Raw genomic sequence first — 21,330 nt, 5'->3', positions numbered from 1 at the left:
CTGATATATTCCTGATTTCAATATTTAAACCACAGCTGAAACATAGGCTCTTTGCGTAGTGCTATTGGATAGTATATTCCTGCTGACAATCACACTGCTTTACCTATATCCCTAGTGCCTTATCTTGATTCACTCGGTCGCAAGTGGTATTTCTACCCTATGCTGTTTCTGCCAATCGACCTTGACCACGAGACAAGCCAGCAGATTTGAGAATAAAAACAGTACCGGCTCGAATCTCGGTCGGCAGAAGGTCAACGCCGCAGGATTGCCGTGCCATTTCTCCAGGTTCTTCAAAATGTGGAGCGCTTCACGGATTTGCGTGTCATCCTTTTGCAGGGGCCATGCTAATCTTCTCTGTATCGATCCAATTTTAGTATATGTGCTGCCGTAGCAAGCACAGTAGACGATATGCAGGGGCGTGCTTATAACTCCTTGTGCCAGGAAAAGGGCTCTGCAAAAGGGCAGGTCTGAGAAATTCCTCTGGTATCACTATGATCCCTCAGAGATCAAGAAGGACACGCCCCTTAGGCATGGACCTAAATAACTCCACCCCCCAAGCCCAAGCCCAAGACCAAGACCAAGCCCAAGCCTTTTTGATGTTTATACCTCAAAATGTAACCCTACAAGCTAAAACAGCCAAGAGAGTCAGTTACAAAGTTAAAACACACACGCACATTGTCAGATACCTAAAGTGCCCAGTAAGTATGACTTGACCAAGCAGATAGTTAGGAAGCCTGCCCCATACCGACACAGAAAAGGAAGTAGGGCAAAATGGAGGGCGGGGCAAAACCTGACAGGGTGGGGTGGGATGGGTAATATGGTGGGTGGGGCTCCAGGTCAAGGGGTGGGAATTCTATTAAAGGTATGGGACGGGACTGAAGAAAACTCCAGTCTACAACACAAAACTCTGCAATGGACAAAAGTCCTTACATGTTCCACCCTCTACAACCCCTGCTGCATGTTGTTTTGCCAGCTCTGGCAAGCATGGTTCAATTGTTCATGGACCGATCCCTAGCTCCAGAGAGAGGTGTCCTGATATATTCCTGATTTCAATATTTAAACCACAGCTGAAACATAGGCTCTTTGCGTAGTGCTATTGGATAGTATATTCCTGCTGACAATCACACTGCTTTACCTATATCCCTAGTGCCTTATCTTGATTCACTCGGTCGCAAGTGGTATTTCTACCCTATGCTGTTTCTGCCAATCGACCTTGACCACGAGACAAGCCAGCAGATTTGAGAATAAAAACAGTACCGGCTCGAATCTCGGTCGGCAGAAGGTCAACGCTGCAGGATTGCCGTGCCATTTATCCAAAATGTGGAGCGCTTCACGGATTTGCGTGTCATCCTTTCGCAGGGGCCATGCTAATCTTCTCTGTATCGATCCAATTTTAGTACATGTGCTGCCGTAGCAAGCACAGTAGACGATATGCAGGGGCGTGCTTATAACTCCTTGTGCCAGGAAAAGGGCTCTGCAAAAGGGCAGGTCTGAGAAATTCCTCTGGTATCACTATGATCCCTCAGAGATCAAGAAGGACACGCCCCTTAGGCATGGACCTAAATAACTCCACCCCCCAAGCCCAAGCCCAAGACCAAGACCAAGCCCAAGCCTTTTTGATGTTTATACCTCAAAATGTAACCCTACAAGCTAAAACAGCCAAGAGAGTCAGTTACAAAGTTAAAACACACACGCACATTGTCAGATACCTAAAGTGCCCAGTAAGTATGACTTGACCAAGCAGATAGTTAGGAAGCCTGCCCCATACCGACACAGAAAAGGAAGTAGGGCAAAATGGAGGGCGGGGCAAAACCTGACAGGGTGGGGTGGGATGGGTAATATGGTGGGTGGGGCTCCAGGTCAAGGGGTGGGAATTCTATTAAAGGTATGGGAAGGGACTGAAGAAAACTCCAGTCTACAACACAAAACTCTGCAATGGACAAAAGTCCTTACATGTTCCACCCTCTACAACCCCTGCTGCATGTTGTTTTGCCAGCTCTGGCAAGCATGGTTCAATTGTTCATGGACCGATCCCTAGCTCCAGAGAGAGGTGTCCTGATATATTCCTGATTTCAATATTTAAACCACAGCTGAAACATAGGCTCTTTGCGTAGTGCTATTGGATAGTATATTCCTGCTGACAATCACACTGCTTTACCTATATCCCTAGTGCCTTATCTTGATTCACTCGGTCGCAAGTGGTATTTCTACCCTATGCTGTTTCTGCCAATCGACCTTGACCACGAGACAAGCCAGTAGATTTGAGAATAAAAACAGTACCGGCTCGAATCTCGGTCGGCAGAAGGTCAACGCTGCAGGATTGCCGTGCCATTTATCCAAAATGTGGAGCGCTTCACGGATTTGCGTGTCATCCTTTCGCAGGGGCCATGCTAATCTTCTCTGTATCGATCCAATTTTAGTATATGTGCTGCCGTAGCAAGCACAGTAGACGATATGCAGGGGCGTGCTTATAACTCCTTGTGCCAGGAAAAGGGCTCTGCAAAAGGGCAGGTCTGAGAAATTCCTCTGGTATCACTATGATCCCTCAGAGATCAAGAAGGACACGCCCCTTAGGCATGGACCTAAATAACTCCACCCCCCAAGCCCAAGACCAAGACCAAGCCCAAGCCTTTTTGATGTTTATACCTCAAAATGTAACCCTACAAGCTAAAACAGCCAAGAGAGTCAGTTACAAAGTTAAAACACACACGCACATTGTCAGATACCTAAAGTGCCCAGTAAGTATGACTTGACCAAGCAGATAGTTAGGAAGCCTGCCCCATACCGACACAGAAAAGGAAGTAGGGCAAAATGGAGGGCGGGGCAAAACCTGACAGGGTGGGGTGGGATGGGTAATATGGTGGGTGGGGCTCCAGGTCAAGGGGTGGGAATTCTATTAAAGGTATGGGACGGGACTGAAGAAAACTCCAGTCTACAACACAAAACTCTGCAATGGACAAAAGTCCTTACATGTTCCACCCTCTACAACCCCTGCTGCATGTTGTTTTGCCAGCTCTGGCAAGCATGGTTCAATTGTTCATGGACCGATCCCTAGCTCCAGAGAGAGGTGTCCTGATATATTCCTGATTTCAATATTTAAACCACAGCTGAAACAGGCTCTTTGCGTAGTGCTATTGGATAGTATATTCCTGCTGACAATCACACTGCTTTACCTATATCCCTAGTGCCTTATATTGATTCACTCGGTCACAAGTGGTATTTCTACCCTATGCTGTTTCTGCCAATCGACCTTGACCACGAGACAAGCCAGCAGATTTGAGAATAAAAACAGTACCGGCTCGAATCTCGGTCGGCAGAAGGTCAACGCCGCAGGATTGCCGTGCCATTTCTCCAGGTTCTTCAAAATGTGGAGCGCTTCACGGATTTGCGTGTCATCCTTTCGCAGGGGCCATGCTAATCTTCTCTGTATCGATCCAATTTTAGTATATGTGCTGCCGTAGCAAAGCACAGTAGACGATATGCAGGGGCGTGCTTATAACTCCTTGTGCCAGGAAAAGGGCTCTGCAAAAGGGCAGGTCTGAGAAATTCCTCTGGTATCACTATGATCCCTCAGAGATCAAGAAGGACACGCCCCTTAGGCATGGACCTAAATAACTCCACCCCCCAAGCCCAAGCCCAAGACCAAGACCAAGCCCAAGCCTTTTTGATGTTTATACCTCAAAATGTAACCCTACAAGCTAAAACAGCCAAGAGAGTCAGTTACAAAGTTAAAACACACACGCACATTGTCAGATACCTAAAGTGCCCAGTAAGTATGACTTGACCAAGCAGATAGTTAGGAAGCCTGCCCCATACCGACACAGAAAAGGAAGTAGGGCAAAATGGAGGGCGGGGCAAAACCTGACAGGGTGGGGTGGGATGGGTAATATGGTGGGTGGGGCTCCAGGTCAAGGGGTGGGAATTCTATTAAAGGTATGGGACGGGACTGAAGAAAACTCCAGTCTACAACACAAAACTCTGCAATGGACAAAAGTCCTTACATGTTCCACCCTCTACAACCCCTGCTGCATGTTGTTTTGCCAGCTCTGGCAAGCATGGTTCAATTGTTCATGGACCGATCCCTAGCTCCAGAGAGAGGTGTCCTGATATATTCCTGATTTCAATATTTAAACCACAGCTGAAACATAGGCTCTTTGCGTAGTGCTATTGGATAGTATATTCCTGCTGACAATCACACTGCTTTACCTATATCCCTAGTGCCTTATCTTGATTCACTCGGTCGCAAGTGGTATTTCTACCCTATGCTGTTTCTGCCAATCGACCTTGACCACGAGACAAGCCAGCAGATTTGAGAATAAAAACAGTACCGGCTCGAATCTCGGTCGGCAGAAGGTCAACGCTGCAGGATTGCCGTGCCATTTATCCAAAATGTGGAGCGCTTCACGGATTTGCATGTCATCCTTTCGCAGGGGCCATGCTAATCTTCTCTGTATCGATCAAATTTTAGTATATGTGCTGCCGTAGCAAGCACAGTAGACGATATGCAGGGGCGTGCTTATAACTCCTTGTGCCAGGAAAAGGGCTCTGCAAAAGGGCAGGTCTGAGAAATTCCTCTGGTATCACTATGATCCCTCAGAGATCAAGAAGGACACGCCCCTTAGGCATGGACCTAAATAACTCCACCCCCCAAGCCCAAGCCCAAGACCAAGACCAAGCCCAAGCCTTTTTGATGTTTATACCTCAAAATGTAACCCTACAAGCTAAAACAGCCAAGAGAGTCAGTTACAAAGTTAAAACACACACGCACATTGTCAGATACCTAAAGTGCCCAGTAAGTATGACTTGACCAAGCAGATAGTTAGGAAGCCTGCCCCATACCGACACAGAAAAGGAAGTAGGGCAAAATGGAGGGCGGGGCAAAACCTGACAGGGTGGGGTGGGATGGGTAATATGGTGGGTGGGGCTCCAGGTCAAGGGGTGGGAATTCTATTAAAGGTATGGGAAGGGACTGAAGAAAACTCCAGTCTACAACACAAAACTCTGCAATGGACAAAAGTCCTTACATGTTCCACCCTCTACAACCCCTGCTGCATGTTGTTTTGCCAGCTCTGGCAAGCATGGTTCAATTGTTCATGGACCGATCCCTAGCTCCAGAGAGAGGTGTCCTGATATATTCCTGATTTCAATATTTAAACCACAGCTGAAACATAGGCTCTTTGCGTAGTGCTATTGGATAGTATATTCCTGCTGACAATCACACTGCTTTACCTATATCCCTAGTGCCTTATCTTGATTCACTCGGTCGCAAGTGGTATTTCTACCCTATGCTGTTTCTGCCAATCGACCTTGACCACGAGACAAGCCAGTAGATTTGAGAATAAAAACAGTACCGGCTCGAATCTCGGTCGGCAGAAGGTCAACGCTGCAGGATTGCCGTGCCATTTATCCAAAATGTGGAGCGCTTCACGGATTTGCGTGTCATCCTTTCGCAGGGGCCATGCTAATCTTCTCTGTATCGATCCAATTTTAATATATGTGCTGCCGTAGCAAGCACAGTAGACGATATGCAGGGGCGTGCTTATAACTCCTTGTGCCAGGAAAAGGGCTCTGCAAAAGGGCAGGTCTGAGAAATTCCTCTGGTATCACTATGATCCCTCAGAGATCAAGAAGGACACGCCCCTTAGGCATGGACCTAAATAACTCCACCCCCCAAGCCCAAGACCAAGACCAAGCCCAAGCCTTTTTGATGTTTATACCTCAAAATGTAACCCTACAAGCTAAAACAGCCAAGAGAGTCAGTTACAAAGTTAAAACACACACGCACATTGTCAGATACCTAAAGTGCCCAGTAAGTATGACTTGACCAAGCAGATAGTTAGGAAGCCTGCCCCATACCGACACAGAAAAGGAAGTAGGGCAAAATGGAGGGCGGGGCAAAACCTGACAGGGTGGGGTGGGATGGGTAATATGGTGGGTGGGGCTCCAGGTCAAGGGGTGGGAATTCTATTAAAGGTATGGGACGGGACTGAAGAAAACTCCAGTCTACAACACAAAACTCTGCAATGGACAAAAGTCCTTACATGTTCCACCCTCTACAACCCCTGCTGCATGTTGTTTTGCCAGCTCTGGCAAGCATGGTTCAATTGTTCATGGACCGATCCCTAGCTCCAGAGAGAGGTGTCCTGATATATTCCTGATTTCAATATTTAAACCACAGCTGAAACATAGGCTCTTTGCGTAGTGCTATTGGATAGTATATTCCTGCTGACAATCACACTGCTTTACCTATATCCCTAGTGCCTTATCTTGATTCACTCGGTCGCAAGTGGTATTTCTACCCTATGCTGTTTCTGCCAATCGACCTTGACCACGAGACAAGCCAGTAGATTTGAGAATAAAAACAGTACCGGCTCGAATCTCGGTCGGCAGAAGGTCAACGCTGCAGGATTGCCGTGCCATTTATCCAAAATGTGGAGCGCTTCACGGATTTGCGTGTCATCCTTTCGCAGGGGCCATGCTAATCTTCTCTGTATCGATCCAATTTTAGTATATGTGCTGCCGTAGCAAGCACAGTAGACGATATGCAGGGGCGTGCTTATAACTCCTTGTGCCAGGAAAAGGGCTCTGCAAAAGGGCAGGTCTGAGAAATTCCTCTGGTATCACTATGATCCCTCAGAGATCAAGAAGGACACGCCCCTTAGGCATGGACCTAAATAACTCCACCCCCCAAGCCCAAGACCAAGACCAAGCCCAAGCCTTTTTGATGTTTATACCTCAAAATGTAACCCTACAAGCTAAAACAGCCAAGAGAGTCAGTTACAAAGTTAAAACACACACGCACATTGTCAGATACCTAAAGTGCCCAGTAAGTATGACTTGACCAAGCAGATAGTTAGGAAGCCTGCCCCATACCGACACAGAAAAGGAAGTAGGGCAAAATGGAGGGCGGGGCAAAACCTGACAGGGTGGGGTGGGATGGGTAATATGGTGGGTGGGGCTCCAGGTCAAGGGGTGGGAATTCTATTAAAGGTATGGGACGGGACTGAAGAAAACTCCAGTCTACAACACAAAACTCTGCAATGGACAAAAGTCCTTACATGTTCCACCCTCTACAACCCCTGCTGCATGTTGTTTTGCCAGCTCTGGCAAGCATGGTTCAATTGTTCATGGACCGATCCCTAGCTCCAGAGAGAGGTGTCCTGATATATTCCTGATTTCAATATTTAAACCACAGCTGAAACATAGGCTCTTTGCGTAGTGCTATTGGATAGTATATTCCTGCTGACAATCACACTGCTTTACCTATATCCCTAGTGCCTTATCTTGATTCACTCGGTCGCAAGTGGTATTTCTACCCTATGCTGTTTCTGCCAATCGACCTTGACCACGAGACAAGCCAGCAGATTTGAGAATAAAAACAGTACCGGCTCGAATCTCGGTCGGCAGAAGGTCAACGCTGCAGGATTGCCGTGCCATTTATCCAAAATGTGGAGCGCTTCACGGATTTGCGTGTCATCCTTTCGCAGGGGCCATGCTAATCTTCTCTGTATCGATCCAATTTTAGTATATGTGCTGCCGTAGCAAGCACAGTAGAGGATATGCAGGGGCGTGCTTATAACTCCTTGTGCCAGGAAAAGGGCTCTGCAAAAGGGCAGGTCTGAGAAATTCCTCTGGTATCACTATGATCCCTCAGAGATCAAGAAGGACACGCCCCTTAGGCATGGACCTAAATAACTCCACCCCCCAAGCCCAAGACCAAGACCAAGCCCAAGCCTTTTTGATGTTTATACCTCAAAATGTAACCCTACAAGCTAAAACAGCCAAGAGAGTCAGTTACAAAGTTAAAACACACACGCACATTGTCAGATACCTAAAGTGCCCAGTAAGTATGACTTGACCAAGCAGATAGTTAGGAAGCCTGCCCCATACCGACACAGAAAAGGAAGTAGGGCAAAATGGAGGGCAGGGCAAAACCTGACAGGGTGGGGTGGGATGGGTAATATGGTGGGTGGGGCTCCAGGTCAAGGGGTGGGAATTCTATTAAAGGTATGGGAAGGGACTGAAGAAAACTCCAGTCTACAACACAAAACTCTGCAATGGACAAAAGTCCTTACATGTTCCACCCTCTACAACCCCTGCTGCATGTTGTTTTGCCAGCTCTGGCAAGCATGGTTCAATTGTTCATGGACCGATCCCTAGCTCCAGAGAGAGGTGTCCTGATATATTCCTGATTTCAATATTTAAACCACAGCTGAAACATAGGCTCTTTGCGTAGTGCTATTGGATAGTATATTCCTGCTGACAATCACACTGCTTTACCTATATCCCTAGTGCCTTATCTTGATTCACTCGGTCGCAAGTGGTATTTCTACCCTATGCTGTTTCTGCCAATCGACCTTGACCACGAGACAAGCCAGTAGATTTGAGAATAAAAACAGTACCGGCTCGAATCTCGGTCGGCAGAAGGTCAACGCTGCAGGATTGCCGTGCCATTTATCCAAAATGTGGAGCGCTTCACGGATTTGCGTGTCATCCTTTCGCAGGGGCCATGCTAATCTTCTCTGTATCGATCCAATTTTAGTATATGTGCTGCCGTAGCAAGCACAGTAGACGATATGCAGGGGCGTGCTTATAACTCCTTGTGCCAGGAAAAGGGCTCTGCAAAAGGGCAGGTCTGAGAAATTCCTCTGGTATCACTATGATCCCTCAGAGATCAAGAAGGACACGCCCCTTAGGCATGGACCTAAATAACTCCACCCCCCAAGCCCAAGACCAAGACCAAGCCCAAGCCTTTTTGATGTTTATACCTCAAAATGTAACCCTACAAGCTAAAACAGCCAAGAGAGTCAGTTACAAAGTTAAAACACACACGCACATTGTCAGATACCTAAAGTGCCCAGTAAGTATGACTTGACCAAGCAGATAGTTAGGAAGCCTGCCCCATACCGACACAGAAAAGGAAGTAGGGCAAAATGGAGGGCGGGGCAAAACCTGACAGGGTGGGGTGGGATGGGTAATATGGTGGGTGGGGCTCCAGGTCAAGGGGTGGGAATTCTATTAAAGGTATGGGACGGGACTGAAGAAAACTCCAGTCTACAACACAAAACTCTGCAATGGACAAAAGTCCTTACATGTTCCACCCTCTACAACCCCTGCTGCATGTTGTTTTGCCAGCTCTGGCAAGCATGGTTCAATTGTTCATGGACCGATCCCTAGCTCCAGAGAGAGGTGTCCTGATATATTCCTGATTTCAATATTTAAACCACAGCTGAAACATAGGCTCTTTGCGTAGTGCTATTGGATAGTATATTCCTGCTGACAATCACACTGCTTTACCTATATCCCTAGTGCCTTATCTTGATTCACTCGGTCGCAAGTGGTATTTCTACCCTATGCTGTTTCTGCCAATCGACCTTGACCACGAGACAAGCCAGCAGATTTGAGAATAAAAACAGTACCGGCTCGAATCTCGGTCGGCAGAAGGTCAACGCTGCAGGATTGCCGTGCCATTTATCCAAAATGTGGAGCGCTTCACGGATTTGCGTGTCATCCTTTCGCAGGGGCCATGCTAATCTTCTCTGTATCGATCCAATTTTAGTATATGTGCTGCCGTAGCAAGCACAGTAGACGATATGCAGGGGCGTGCTTATAACTCCTTGTGCCAGGAAAAGGGCTCTGCAAAAGGGCAGGTCTGAGAAATTCCTCTGGTATCACTATGATCCCTCAGAGATCAAGAAGGACACGCCCCTTAGGCATGGACCTAAATAACTCCACCCCCCAAGCCCAAGACCAAGCCCAAGCCTTTTTGATGTTTATACCTCAAAATGTAACCCTACAAGCTAAAACAGCCAAGAGAGTCAGTTACAAAGTTAAAACACACACGCACATTGTCAGATACCTAAAGTGCCCAGTAAGTATGACTTGACCAAGCAGATAGTTAGGAAGCCTGCCCCATACCGACACAGAAAAGGAAGTAGGGCAAAATGGAGGGCGGGGCAAAACCTGACAGGGTGGGGTGGGATGGGTAATATGGTGGGTGGGGCTCCAGGTCAAGGGGTGGGAATTCTATTAAAGGTATGGGACGGGACTGAAGAAAACTCCAGTCTACAACACAAAACTCTGCAATGGACAAAAGTCCTTACATGTTCCACCCTCTACAACCCCTGCTGCATGTTGTTTTGCCAGCTCTGGCAAGCATGGTTCAATTGTTCATGGACCGATCCCTAGCTCCAGAGAGAGGTGTCCTGATATATTCCTGATTTCAATATTTAAACCACAGCTGAAACATAGGCTCTTTGCGTAGTGCTATTGGATAGTATATTCCTGCTGACAATCACACTGCTTTACCTATATCCCTAGTGCCTTATCTTGATTCACTCGGTCGCAAGTGGTATTTCTACCCTATGCTGTTTCTGCCAATCGACCTTGACCACGAGACAAGCCAGCAGATTTGAGAATAAAAACAGTACCGGCTCGAATCTCGGTCGGCAGAAGGTCAAAGCCGCAGGATTGCCGTGCCATTTCTCCAGGTTCTTCAAAATGTGGAGCGCTTCACGGATTTGCGTGTCATCCTTTCGCAGGGGCCATGCTAATCTTCTCTGTATCGATCCAATTTTAGTATATGTGCTGCCGTAGCAAGCACAGTAGACGATATGCAGGGGCGTGCTTATAACTCCTTGTGCCAGGAAAAGGGCTCTGCAAAAGGGCAGGTCTGAGAAATTCCTCTGGTATCATTATGATCCCTCAGAGATCAAGAAGGACACGCCCCTTAGGCATGGACCTAAATAACTCCATCCCCCAAGCCCAAGCCCAAGACCAAGACCAAGCCCAAGCCTTTTTGATGTTTATACCTCAAAATGTAACCCTACAAGCTAAAACAGCCAAGAGAGTCAGTTACAAAGTTAAAACACACACGCACATTGTCAGATACCTAAAGTGCCCAGTAAGTATGACTTGACCAAGCAGATAGTTAGGAAGCCTGCCCCATACCAACACAGAAAAGGAAGTAGGGCAAAATGGAGGGCGGGGCAAAACCTGACAGGGTGGGGTGGGATGGGTAATATGGTGGGTGGGGCTCCAGGTCAAGGGGTGGGAATTCTATTAAAGGTATGGGACGGGACTGAAGAAAACTCCAGTCTACAACACAAAACTCTGCAATGGACAAAAGTCCTTACATGTTCCACCCTCTACAGCCCCTGCTGCATGTTGTTTTGCCAGCTCTGGCAAGCATGGTTCAATTGTTCATGGACCGATCCCTAGCTCCAGAGAGAGGTGTCCTGATATATTCCTGATTTCAATAGTTAAACCACAGCTGAAACATAGGCTCTTTGCGTAGTGCTATTGGATAGTATATTCCTGCTGACAATCACACTGCTTTACCTATATCCCTAGTGCCTTATCTTGATTCACTCGGTCGCAAGTGGTATTTCTACCCTATGCTGTTTCTGCCAATCGACCTTGACCACGAGACAAGCCAGCAGATTTGAGAATAAAAACAGTACCGGCTCGAATCTCGGTCGGCAGAAGGTCAACGCCGCAGGATTGCTGTGCCATTTCTCCAGGTTCTTCAAAATGTGGAGCGCTTCACGGATTTGCGTGTCATCCTTTCGCAGGGGCCATGCTAATCTTCTCTGTATCGATCCAATTTTAGTATATGTGCTGCCGTAGCAAGCACAGTAGACAATATGCAGGGGCGTGCTTATAACTCCTTGTGCCAGGAAAAGGGCTCTGCAAAAGGGCAGGTCTGAGAAATTCCTCTGGTATCACTATGATCCCTCAGAGATCAAGAAGGACACGCCCCTTAGGCATGGACCTAAATAACTCCACCCCCCAAGCCCAAGCCCAAGACCAAGACCAAGCCCAAGCCTTTTTGATGTTTATACCTCAAAATGTAACCCTACAAGCTAAAACAGCCAAGAGAGTCAGTTACAAAGTTAAAACACACACGCACATTGTCAGATACCTAAAGTGCCCAGTAAGTATGACTTGACCAAGCAGATAGTTAGGAAGCCTGCCCCATACCGACACAGAAAAGGAAGTAGGGCAAAATGGAGGGCGGGGCAAAACCTGACAGGGTGGGGTGGGATGGGTAATATGGTGGGTGGGGCTCCAGGTCAAGGGGTGGGAATTCTATTAAAGGTATGGGACGGGACTGAAGAAAACTCCAGTCTACAACACAAAACTCTGCAATGGACAAAAGTCCTTACATGTTCCACCCTCTACAACCCCTGCTGCATGTTGTTTTGCCAGCTCTGGCAAGCATGGTTCAATTGTTCATGGACCGATCCCTAGCTCCAGAGAGAGGTGTCCTGATATATTCCTGATTTCAATATTTAAACCACAGCTGAAACATAGGCTCTTTGCGTAGTGCTATTGGATAGTATATTCCTGCTGACAATCACACTGCTTTACCTATATCCCTAGTGCCTTATCTTGATTCACTCGGTCGCAAGTGGTATTTCTACCCTATGCTGTTTCTGCCAATCGACCTTGACCACGAGACAAGCCAGCAGATTTGAGAATAAAAACAGTACCGGCTCGAATCTCGGTCGGCAGAAGGTCAACGCTGCAGGATTGCCGTGCCATTTATCCAAAATGTGGAGCGCTTCACGGATTTGCGTGTCATCCTTTCGCAGGGGCCATGCTAATCTTCTCTGTATCGATCCAATTTTAGTACATGTGCTGCCGTAGCAAGCACAGTAGACGATATGCAGGGGCGTGCTTATAACTCCTTGTGCCAGGAAAAGGGCTCTGCAAAAGGGCAGGTCTGAGAAATTCCTCTGGTATCACTATGATCCCTCAGAGATCAAGAAGGACACGCCCCTTAGGCATGGACCTAAATAACTCCACCCCCCAAGCCCAAGCCCAAGACCAAGACCAAGCCCAAGCCTTTTTGATGTTTATACCTCAAAATGTAACCCTACAAGCTAAAACAGCCAAGAGAGTCAGTTACAAAGTTAAAACACACACGCACATTGTCAGATACCTAAAGTGCCCAGTAAGTATGACTTGACCAAGCAGATAGTTAGGAAGCCTGCCCCATACCGACACAGAAAAGGAAGTAGGGCAAAATGGAGGGCGGGGCAAAACCTGACAGGGTGGGGTGGGATGGGTAATATGGTGGGTGGGGCTCCAGGTCAAGGGGTGGGAATTCTATTAAAGGTATGGGACGGGACTGAAGAAAACTCCAGTCTACAACACAAAACTCTGCAATGGACAAAAGTCCTTACATGTTCCACCCTCTACAACCCCTGCTGCATGTTGTTTTGCCAGCTCTGGCAAGCATGGTTCAATTGTTCATGGACCGATCCCTAGCTCCAGAGAGAGGTGTCCTGATATATTCCTGATTTCAATATTTAAACCACAGCTGAAACATAGGCTCTTTGCGTAGTGCTATTGGATAGTATATTCCTGCTGACAATCACACTGCTTTACCTATATCCCTAGTGCCTTATCTTGATTCACTCGGTCGCAAGTGGTATTTCTACCCTATGCTGTTTCTGCCAATCGACCTTGACCACGAGACAAGCCAGCAGATTTGAGAATAAAAACAGTACCGGCTCGAATCTCGGTCGGCAGAAGGTCAACGCCGCAGGATTGCCGTGCCATTTCTCCAGGTTCTTCAAAATGTGGAGCGCTTCACGGATTTGCGTGTCATCCTTTCGCAGGGGCCATGCTAATCTTCTCTGTATCGATCCAATTTTAGTATATGTGCTGCCGTAGCAAGCACAGTAGACGATATGCAGGGGCGTGCTTATAACTCCTTGTGCCAGGAAAAGGGCTCTGCAAAAGGGCAGGTCTGAGAAATTCCTCTGGTATCACTATGATCCCTCAGAGATCAAGAAGGACACGCCCCTTAGGCATGGACCTAAATAACTCCACCCCCCAAGCCCAAGCCCAAGACCAAGACCAAGCCCAAGCCTTTTTGATGTTTATACCTCAAAATGTAACCCTACAAGCTAAAACAGCCAAGAGAGTCAGTTACAAAGTTAAAACACACACGCACATTGTCAGATACCTAAAGTGCCCAGTAAGTATGACTTGACCAAGCAGATAGTTAGGAAGCCTGCCCCATACCGACACAGAAAAGGAAGTAGGGCAAAATGGAGGGCGGGGCAAAACCTGACAGGGTGGGGTGGGATGGGTAATATGGTGGGTGGGGCTCCAGGTCAAGGGGTGGGAATTCTATTAAAGGTATGGGACGGGACTGAAGAAAACTCCAGTCTACAACACAAAACTCTGCAATGGACAAAAGTCCTTACATGTTCCACCCTCTACAACCCCTGCTGCATGTTGTTTTGCCAGCTCTGGCAAGCATGGTTCAATTGTTCATGGACCGATCCCTAGCTCCAGAGAGAGGTGTCCGGATATATTCCTGATTTCAATATTTAAACCACAGCTGAAACATAGGCTCTTTGCGTAGTGCTATTGGATAGTATATTCCTGCTGACAATCACACTGCTTTACCTATATCCCTAGTGCCTTATCTTGATTCACTCGGTCGCAAGTGGTATTTCTACCCTATGCTGTTTCTGCCAACCGACCTTGACCACGAGACAAGCCAGCAGATTTGAGAATAAAAACAGTACCGGCTCGAATCTCGGTCGGCAGAAGGTCAACGCCGCAGGATTGCCGTGCCATTTATCCAAAATGTGGAGCGCTTCACGGATTTGCGTGTCATCCTTTCGCAGGGGCCATGCTAATCTTCTCTGTATCGATCCAATTTTAGTATATGTGCTGCCGTAGCAAGCACAGTAGACGATATGCAGGGGCGTGCTTATAACTCCTTGTGCCAGGAAAAGGGCTCTGCAAAAGGGCAGGTCTGAGAAATTCCTCTGGTATCACTATGATCCCTCAGAGATCAAGAAGGACACGCCCCTTAGGCATGGACCTAAATAACTCCACCCCCCAAGCCCAAGACCAAGACCAAGCCCAAGCCTTTTTGATGTTTATACCTCAAAATGTAACCCTACAAGCTAAAACAGCCAAGAGAGTCAGTTACAAAGTTAAAACACACACGCACATTGTCAGATACCTAAAGTGCCCAGTAAGTATGACTTGACCAAGCAGATAGTTAGGAAGCCTGCCCCATACCGACACAGAAAAGGAAGTAGGGCAAAATGGAGGGCGGGGCAAAACCTGACAGGGTGGGGTGGGATGGGTAATATGGTGGGTGGGGCTCCAGGTCAAGGGGTGGGAATTCTATTAAAGGTATGGGAAGGGACTGAAGAAAACTCCAGTCTACAACACAAAACTCTGCAATGGACAAAAGTCCTTACATGTTCCACCCTCTACAACCCCTGCTGCATGTTGTTTTGCCAGCTCTGGCAAGCATGGTTCAATTGTTCATGGACCGATCCCTAGCTCCAGAGAGAGGTGTCCTGATATATTCCTGATTTCAATATTTAAACCACAGCTGAAACATAGGCTCTTTGCGTAGTGCTATTGGATAGTATATTCCTGCTGACAATCACACTGCTTTACCTATATCCCTAGTGCCTTATCTTGATTCACTCGGTCGCAAGTGGTATTTCTACCCTATGCTGTTTCTGCCAATCGACCTTGACCACGAGACAAGCCAGTAGATTTGAGAATAAAAACAGTACCGGCTCGAATCTCGGTCGGCAGAAGGTCAACGCTGCAGGATTGCCGTGCCATTTATCCAAAATGTGGAGCGCTTCACGGATTTGCATGTCATCCTTTCGCAGGGGCCATGCTAATCTTCTCTGTATCGATCCAATTTTAGTATATGTGCTGCCGTAGCAAGCACAGTAGACGATATGCAGGGGCGTGCTTATAACTCCTTGTGCCAGGAAAAGGGCTCTGCAAAAGGGCAGGTCTGAGAAATTCCTCTGGTATCACTATGATCCCTCAGAGATCAAGAAGGACACGCCCCTTAGGCATGGACCTAAATAACTCCACCCCCCAAGCCCAAGACCAAGACCAAGCCCAAGCCTTTTTGATGTTTATACCTCAAAATGTAACCCTACAAGCTAAAACAGCCAAGAGAGTCAGTTACAAAGTTAAAACACACACGCACATTGTCAGATACCTAAAGTGCCCAGTAAGTATGACTTGACCAAGCAGATAGTTAGGAAGCCTGCCCCATACCGACACAGAAAAGGAAGTAGGGCAAAATGGAGGGCGGGGCAAAACCTGACAGGGTGGGGTGGGATGGGTAATATGGTGGGTGGGGCTCCAGGTCAAGGGGTGGGAATTCTATTAAAGGTATGGGACGGGACTGAAGAAAACTCCAGTCTACAACACAAAACTCTGCAATGGACAAAAGTCCTTACATGTTCCACCCTCTACAACCCCTGCTGCATGTTGTTTTGCCAGCTCTGGCAAGCATGGTTCAATTGTTCATGGACCGATCCCTAGCTCCAGAGAGAGGTGTCCTGATATATTCCTGATTTCAATATTTAAACCACAGCTGAAACATAGGCTCTTTGCGTAGTGCTATTGGATAGTATATTCCTGCTGACAATCACACTGCTTTACCTATATCCCTAGTGCCTTATCTTGATTCACTCGGTCGCAAGTGGTATTTCTACCCTATGCTGTTTCTGCCAATCGACCTTGACCACGAGACAAGCCAGCAGATTTGAGAATAAAAACAGTACCGGCTCGAATCTCGGTCGGCAGAAGGTCAACGCTGCAGGATTGCCGTGCCATTTATCCAAAATGTGGAGCGCTTCACGGATTTGCGTGTCATCCTTTCGCAGGGGCCATGCTAATCTTCTCTGTATCGATCCAATTTTAGTATATGTGCTGCCGTAGCAAGCACAGTAGACGATATGCAGGGGCGTGCTTATAACTCCTTGTGCCAGGAAAAGGGCTCTGCAAAAGGGCAGGTCTGAGAAATTCCTCTGGTATCACTATGATCCCTCAGAGATCAAGAAGGACACGCCCCTTAGGCATGGACCTAAATAACTCCACCCCCCAAGCCCAAGACCAAGACCAAGCCCAAGCCTTTTTGATGTTTATACCTCAAAATGTAACCCTACAAGCTAAAACAGCCAAGAGAGTCAGTTACAAAGTTAAAACACACACGCACATTGTCAGATACCTAAAGTGCCCAGTAAGTATGACTTGACCAAGCAGATAGTTAGGAAGCCTGCCCCATACCGACACAGAAAAGGAAGTAGGGCAAAATGGAGGGCGGGGCAAAACCTGACAGGGTGGGGTGGGATGGGTAATATGGTGGGTGGGGCTCCAGGTCAAGGGGTGGGAATTCTATTAAAGGTATGGGACGGGACTGAAGAAAACTCCAGTCTACAACACAAAACTCTGCAATGGACAAAAGTCCTTACATGTTCCACCCTCTACAACCCCTGCTGCATGTTGTTTTGCCAGCTCTGGCAAGCATGGTTCAATTGTTCATGGACCGATCCCTAGCTCCAGAGAGAGGTGTCCTGATATATTCCTGATTTCAATATTTAAACCACAGCTGAAACATAGGCTCTTTGCGTAGTGCTATTGGATAGTATATTCCTGCTGACAATCACACTGCTTTACCTATATCCCTAGTGCCTTATCTTGATTCACTCGGTCGCAAGTGGTATTTCTACCCTATGCTGTTTCTGCCAATCGACCTTGACCACGAGACAAGCCAGCAGATTTGAGAATAAAAACAGTACCGGCTCGAATCTCGGTCGGCAGAAGGTCAACGCTGCAGGATTGCCGTGCCATTTATCCAAAATGTGGAGCGCTTCACGGATTTGCGTGTCATCCTTTCGCAGGGGCCATGCTAATCTTCTCTGTATCGATCCAATTTTAGTATATGTGCTGCCGTAGCAAGCACAGTAGACGATATGCAGGGGCGTGCTTATAACTCCTTGTGCCAGGAAAAGGGCTCTGCAAAAGGGCAGGTCTGAGAAATTCCTCTGGTATCACTATGATCCCTCAGAGATCAAGAAGGACACGCCCCTTAGGCATGGACCTAAATAACTCCACCCCCCAAGCCCAAGACCAAGCCCAAGCCTTTTTGATGTTTATACCTCAAAATGTAACCCTACAAGCTAAAACAGCCAAGAGAGTCAGTTACAAAGTTAAAACACACACGCACATTGTCAGATACCTAAAGTGCCCAGTAAGTATGACTTGACCAAGCAGATAGTTAGGAAGCCTGCCCCATACCGACACAGAAAAGGAAGTAGGGCAAAATGGAGGGCGGGGCAAAACCTGACAGGGTGGGGTGGGATGGGTAATATGGTGGGTGGGGCTCCAGGTCAAGGGGTGGGAATTCTATTAAAGGTATGGGACGGGACTGAAGAAAACTCCAGTCTACAACACAAAACTCTGCAATGGACAAAAGTCCTTACATGTTCCACCCTCTACAACCCCTGCTGCATGTTGTTTTGCCAGCTCTGGCAAGCATGGTTCAATTGTTCATGGACCGATCCCTAGCTCCAGAGAGAGGTGTCCTGATATATTCCTGATTTCAATATTTAAACCACAGCTGAAACATAGGCTCTTTGCGTAGTGCTATTGGATAGTATATTCCTGCTGACAATCACACTGCTTTACCTATATCCCTAGTGCCTTATCTTGATTCACTCGGTCGCAAGTGGTATTTCTACCCTATGCTGTTTCTGCCAATCGACCTTGACCACGAGACAAGCCAGCAGATTTGAGAATAAAAACAGTACCGGCTCGAATCTCGGTCGGCAGAAGGTCAAAGCCGCAGGATTGCCGTGCCATTTCTCCAGGTTCTTCAAAATGTGGAGCGCTTCACGGATTTGCGTGTCATCCTTTCGCAGGGGCCATGCTAATCTTCTCTGTATCGATCCAATTTTAGTATATGTGCTGCCGTAGCAAGCACAGTAGACGATATGCAGGGGCGTGCTTATAACTCCTTGTGCCAGGAAAAGGGCTCTGCAAAAGGGCAGGTCTGAGAAATTCCTCTGGTATCATTATGATCCCTCAGAGATCAAGAAGGACACGCCCCTTAGGCATGGACCTAAATAACTCCATCCCCCAAGCCCAAGCCCAAGACCAAGACCAAGCCCAAGCCTTTTTGATGTTTATACCTCAAAATGTAACCCTACAAGCTAAAACAGCCAAGAGAGTCAGTTACAAAGTTAAAACACACACGCACATTGTCAGATACCTAAAGTGCCCAGTAAGTATGACTTGACCAAGCAGATAGTTAGGAAGCCTGCCCCATACCAACACAGAAAAGGAAGTAGGGCAAAATGGAGGGCGGGGCAAAACCTGACAGGGTGGGGTGGGATGGGTAATATGGTGGGTGGGGCTCCAGGTCAAGGGGTGGGAATTCTATTAAAGGTATGGGACGGGACTGAAGAAAACTCCAGTCTACAACACAAAACTCTGCAATGGACAAAAGTCCTTACATGTTCCACCCTCTACAGCCCCTGCTGCATGTTGTTTTGCCAGCTCTGGCAAGCATGGTTCAATTGTTCATGGACCGATCCCTAGCTCCAGAGAGAGGTGTCCTGATATATTCCTGATTTCAATATTTAAACCACAGCTGAAACATAGGCTCTTTGCGTAGTGCTATTGGATAGTATATTCCTGCTGACAATCACACTGCTTTACCTATATCCCTAGTGCCTTATCTTGATTCACTCGGTCGCAAGTGGTATTTCTACCCTATGCTGTTTCTGCCAATCGACCTTGACCACGAGACAAGCCAGCAGATTTGAGAATAAAAACAGTACCGGCTCGAATCTCGGTCGGCAGAAGGTCAACGCCGCAGGATTGCTGTGCCATTTCTCCAGGTTCTTCAAAATGTGGAGCGCTTCACGGATTTGCGTGTCATCCTTTCGCAGGGGCCATGCTAATCTTCTCTGTATCGATCCAATTTTAGTATATGTGCTGCCGTAGCAAGCACAGTAGACAATATGCAGGGGCGTGCTTATAACTCCTTGTGCCAGGAAAAGGGCTCTGCAAAAGGGCAGGTCTGAGAAATTCCTCTGGTATCACTATGATCCCTCAGAGATCAAGAAGGACACGCCCCTTAGGCATGGACCTAAATAACTCCACCCCCCAAGCCCAAGCCCAAGACCAAGACCAAGCCCAAGCCTTTTTGATGTTTATACCTCAAAATGTAACCCTACAAGCTAAAACAGCCAAGAGAGTCAGTTACAAAGTTAAAACACACACGCACATTGTCAGATACCTAAAGTGCCCAGTAAGTATGACTTGACCAAGCAGATAGTTAGGAAGCCTGCCCCATACCGACACAGAAAAGGAAGTAGGGCAAAATGGAGGGCGGGGCAAAACCTGACAGGGTGGGGTGGGATGGGTAATATGGTGGGTGGGGCTCCAGGTCAAGGGGTGGGAATTCTATTAAAGGTATGGGACGGGACTGAAGAAAACTCCAGTCTACAACACAAAACTCTGCAATGGACAAAAGTCCTTACATGTTCCACCCTCTACAACCCCTGCTGCATGTTGTTTTGCCAGCTCTGGCAAGCATGGTTCAATTGTTCATGGACCGATCCCTAGCTCCAGAGAGAGGTGTCCTGATATATTCCTGATTTCAATATTTAAACCACAGCTGAAACATAGGCTCTTTGCGTAGTGCTATTGGATAGTATATTCCTGCTGACAATCACACTGCTTTACCTATATCCCTAGTGCCTTATCTTGATTCACTCGGTCGCAAGTGGTATTTCTACCCTATGCTGTTTCTGCCAATCGACCTTGACCACGAGACAAGCCAGCAGATTTGAGAATAAAAACAGTACCGGCTCGAATCTCGGTCGGCAGAAGGTCAACGCTGCAGGATTGCCGTGCCATTTATCCAAAATGTGGAGCGCTTCACGGATTTGCGTGTCATCCTTTCGCAGGGGCCATGCTAATCTTCTCTGTATCGATCCAATTTTAGTACATGTGCTGCCGTAGCAAGCACAGTAGACGATATGCAGGGGCGTGCTTATAACTCCTTGTGCCAGGAAAAGGGCTCTGCAAAAGGGCAGGTCTGAGAAATTCCTCTGGTATCACTATGATCCCTCAGAGATCAAGAAGGACACGCCCCTTAGGCATGGACCTAAATAACTCCACCCCCCAAGCCCAAGCCCAAGACCAAGACCAAGCCCAAGCCTTTTTGATGTTTATACCTCAAAATGTAACCCTACAAGCTAAAACAGCCAAGAGAGTCAGTTACAAAGTTAAAACACACACGCACATTGTCAGATACCTAAAGTGCCCAGTAAGTATGACTTGACCAAGCAGATAGTTAGGAAGCCTGCCCCATACCGACACAGAAAAGGAAGTAGGGCAAAATGGAGGGCGGGGCAAAACCTGACAGGGTGGGGTGGGATGGGTAATATGGTGGGTGGGGCTCCAGGTCAAGGGGTGGGAATTCTATTAAAGGTATGGGACGGGACTGAAGAAAACTCC

General features: G+C 47.4%; 21 non-coding genes across 21 annotated transcripts; all 21 read right to left on the bottom strand.

Moving 5' to 3' along the window:
- Positions 1-291: 291 nt before the first annotated feature.
- On the bottom strand, positions 292-398 carry LOC143486936 (U6 spliceosomal RNA). Its single transcript, XR_013123802.1, has one exon. It is a non-coding gene; the product is annotated as a U6 spliceosomal RNA (small nuclear RNA).
- A 916-nt stretch (positions 399-1,314) lies between these two features.
- LOC143486951 (U6 spliceosomal RNA) lies at positions 1,315-1,421 on the bottom strand. The gene has a single exon (XR_013123818.1). It is a non-coding gene; the product is annotated as a U6 spliceosomal RNA (small nuclear RNA).
- Positions 1,422-2,337: 916 nt separating this feature from the next.
- On the bottom strand, positions 2,338-2,444 carry LOC143486878 (U6 spliceosomal RNA). Its single transcript, XR_013123739.1, has one exon. It is a non-coding gene; the product is annotated as a U6 spliceosomal RNA (small nuclear RNA).
- A 917-nt stretch (positions 2,445-3,361) lies between these two features.
- Positions 3,362-3,469, bottom strand: LOC143486941 (U6 spliceosomal RNA). The gene has a single exon (XR_013123808.1). It is a non-coding gene; the product is annotated as a U6 spliceosomal RNA (small nuclear RNA).
- A 916-nt stretch (positions 3,470-4,385) lies between these two features.
- On the bottom strand, positions 4,386-4,492 carry LOC143486962 (U6 spliceosomal RNA). The gene has a single exon (XR_013123829.1). It is a non-coding gene; the product is annotated as a U6 spliceosomal RNA (small nuclear RNA).
- A 916-nt stretch (positions 4,493-5,408) lies between these two features.
- LOC143486970 (U6 spliceosomal RNA) lies at positions 5,409-5,515 on the bottom strand. Its single transcript, XR_013123835.1, has one exon. It is a non-coding gene; the product is annotated as a U6 spliceosomal RNA (small nuclear RNA).
- A 910-nt stretch (positions 5,516-6,425) lies between these two features.
- On the bottom strand, positions 6,426-6,532 carry LOC143486876 (U6 spliceosomal RNA). The gene has a single exon (XR_013123737.1). It is a non-coding gene; the product is annotated as a U6 spliceosomal RNA (small nuclear RNA).
- Positions 6,533-7,442: 910 nt separating this feature from the next.
- On the bottom strand, positions 7,443-7,549 carry LOC143486875 (U6 spliceosomal RNA). Its single transcript, XR_013123736.1, has one exon. It is a non-coding gene; the product is annotated as a U6 spliceosomal RNA (small nuclear RNA).
- Positions 7,550-8,459: 910 nt separating this feature from the next.
- Positions 8,460-8,566, bottom strand: LOC143486874 (U6 spliceosomal RNA). The gene has a single exon (XR_013123735.1). It is a non-coding gene; the product is annotated as a U6 spliceosomal RNA (small nuclear RNA).
- A 910-nt stretch (positions 8,567-9,476) lies between these two features.
- On the bottom strand, positions 9,477-9,583 carry LOC143486873 (U6 spliceosomal RNA). Its single transcript, XR_013123733.1, has one exon. It is a non-coding gene; the product is annotated as a U6 spliceosomal RNA (small nuclear RNA).
- Positions 9,584-10,496: 913 nt separating this feature from the next.
- LOC143486872 (U6 spliceosomal RNA) lies at positions 10,497-10,603 on the bottom strand. Its single transcript, XR_013123732.1, has one exon. It is a non-coding gene; the product is annotated as a U6 spliceosomal RNA (small nuclear RNA).
- A 925-nt stretch (positions 10,604-11,528) lies between these two features.
- Positions 11,529-11,635, bottom strand: LOC143486871 (U6 spliceosomal RNA). Its single transcript, XR_013123731.1, has one exon. It is a non-coding gene; the product is annotated as a U6 spliceosomal RNA (small nuclear RNA).
- Positions 11,636-12,551: 916 nt separating this feature from the next.
- Positions 12,552-12,658, bottom strand: LOC143486950 (U6 spliceosomal RNA). Its single transcript, XR_013123817.1, has one exon. It is a non-coding gene; the product is annotated as a U6 spliceosomal RNA (small nuclear RNA).
- Positions 12,659-13,583: 925 nt separating this feature from the next.
- On the bottom strand, positions 13,584-13,690 carry LOC143486870 (U6 spliceosomal RNA). The gene has a single exon (XR_013123730.1). It is a non-coding gene; the product is annotated as a U6 spliceosomal RNA (small nuclear RNA).
- Positions 13,691-14,606: 916 nt separating this feature from the next.
- LOC143486869 (U6 spliceosomal RNA) lies at positions 14,607-14,713 on the bottom strand. Its single transcript, XR_013123729.1, has one exon. It is a non-coding gene; the product is annotated as a U6 spliceosomal RNA (small nuclear RNA).
- A 910-nt stretch (positions 14,714-15,623) lies between these two features.
- LOC143486946 (U6 spliceosomal RNA) lies at positions 15,624-15,730 on the bottom strand. Its single transcript, XR_013123812.1, has one exon. It is a non-coding gene; the product is annotated as a U6 spliceosomal RNA (small nuclear RNA).
- Positions 15,731-16,640: 910 nt separating this feature from the next.
- On the bottom strand, positions 16,641-16,747 carry LOC143486868 (U6 spliceosomal RNA). Its single transcript, XR_013123727.1, has one exon. It is a non-coding gene; the product is annotated as a U6 spliceosomal RNA (small nuclear RNA).
- A 910-nt stretch (positions 16,748-17,657) lies between these two features.
- On the bottom strand, positions 17,658-17,764 carry LOC143486867 (U6 spliceosomal RNA). Its single transcript, XR_013123726.1, has one exon. It is a non-coding gene; the product is annotated as a U6 spliceosomal RNA (small nuclear RNA).
- Positions 17,765-18,677: 913 nt separating this feature from the next.
- Positions 18,678-18,784, bottom strand: LOC143486865 (U6 spliceosomal RNA). Its single transcript, XR_013123724.1, has one exon. It is a non-coding gene; the product is annotated as a U6 spliceosomal RNA (small nuclear RNA).
- A 925-nt stretch (positions 18,785-19,709) lies between these two features.
- LOC143486863 (U6 spliceosomal RNA) lies at positions 19,710-19,816 on the bottom strand. The gene has a single exon (XR_013123723.1). It is a non-coding gene; the product is annotated as a U6 spliceosomal RNA (small nuclear RNA).
- A 916-nt stretch (positions 19,817-20,732) lies between these two features.
- LOC143486948 (U6 spliceosomal RNA) lies at positions 20,733-20,839 on the bottom strand. Its single transcript, XR_013123814.1, has one exon. It is a non-coding gene; the product is annotated as a U6 spliceosomal RNA (small nuclear RNA).
- Positions 20,840-21,330: the final 491 nt, after the last annotated feature.

This window comes from Brachyhypopomus gauderio, unplaced genomic scaffold (genome assembly GCF_052324685.1).
Source record: "Brachyhypopomus gauderio isolate BG-103 unplaced genomic scaffold, BGAUD_0.2 sc45, whole genome shotgun sequence".
In the NCBI taxonomy this organism is placed as follows: Eukaryota; Metazoa; Chordata; class Actinopteri; order Gymnotiformes; family Hypopomidae; genus Brachyhypopomus; species Brachyhypopomus gauderio.
This window is presented reverse-complemented; position numbering and strand designations above follow the sequence as displayed.